Raw genomic sequence first — 1,368 nt, forward strand, 5'->3', positions numbered from 1 at the left:
GGTTTCTTTTCTTTCTAAAATTTCTATTTTATTGTAAAGGTGATGTGCAAAGTGGTTACAGTTACAGGTCTTGAGCGCATTTCTTGTTGAACATTGCCACGTCTCCTGCTTTTTCTCCCACTGTCCCTCCTCCTCTCCCTCCAACTTGTAAAGGTCATTTCCAACACAGTGTCCTGTGAGTATCTCTGTTGCATTGGTCCACCCTTTGTCCTTTGTCTCACCATTTTGTTTCCCCTTTGCTTCTCCAAATCAGATAAATGTATATACTGTTTCTTACAAAATAGGTGATTTGTAAAGATTTTTGATCACAATGCAGCTTGTCTTATTACCTCAAAGTACTTTTGCAAGGCAGAAGATTTTAACTTTACTGAAATCCAAATGATCATTTTTATCCCTTTGATCATACTTTTGACATAGCTATAAAAATGGTTGCTCAAGATCATGTATATTTTCTCATGTTATCGTCTAGCAGTTTTATAGTTTTGCATTTTACATTTAGACCCTCTGATCTACTTTGAGAAAGGCATGAGGTCTTCATCTAGGTTTGTTTTTTGCATGTGATGTCAAGTTGTTTCAGAATTATGTGTTGAAAAGATCACCACTGTTACATTATTTGTAGAAAAGATCACCATGTAACTTTAAATTGCCTTTTCCCCTCTGTTAAGGGTCAGCTGACTGGACTCACATTGTTCTATTTCTGGGTTCTGTATTCTTGCCTACTGCCTACTAGTTTGTTATTTAGCCACTGCTACATTTTCTTGTTTACTGTAGCTTTAAAGAGAGCCTTGAAGTCGGGTCATGTGCTACAATTAAACACAGCTATGCAATTATTTTTCTTTTTTAAAAATTTTATTTATTTATTTATTTATTTTATTATATTTTTATTGTGAAAATAATCTTTCCTGTATCCTAATTCACTCTCCTTTGGATGTGTGTGTGTATCCATGTCATGGGACCATAAAAAGTTTATTTTTGGTTTTATTAAGGAACCCCCCCCACACTGATTTCTGCTGTGGTTTCACTGGTTTAATTCCCACCAACAGGCTCTGTTTTACCTCACATCCTTGTCAGCGTTTGTTTTCTTGATTGCTACCATTCTGACTGGAGTGAGATGGAATTTTAGTGTGGTTTTGATTAGGATTTCTTATGGCTAAGGACGTTGAACATTGTTTCATGAATCTACTAGCCATTTGTATTTCTTCTTGCAGTACTTACTCAGTTTGCTCGCCCATTATTAATCGGACCACGTGAGGTTTTTGGTTGTTTGAACTTTGCTTATTGTAGGCATTAATCCTTTTTCTATTGAATAGTCGTCAAACATTTTCTCCCATTCTGTGGGTTGTCTTTTGGGTCTGGTGATTGTTTCTT

The sequence above is a fragment of the Dipodomys ordii genome, unplaced genomic scaffold (genome assembly GCF_000151885.1).
Source record: "Dipodomys ordii isolate 6190 unplaced genomic scaffold, Dord_2.0 Scaffold173, whole genome shotgun sequence".
NCBI lineage: Eukaryota > Metazoa > Chordata > Mammalia > Rodentia > Heteromyidae > Dipodomys > Dipodomys ordii.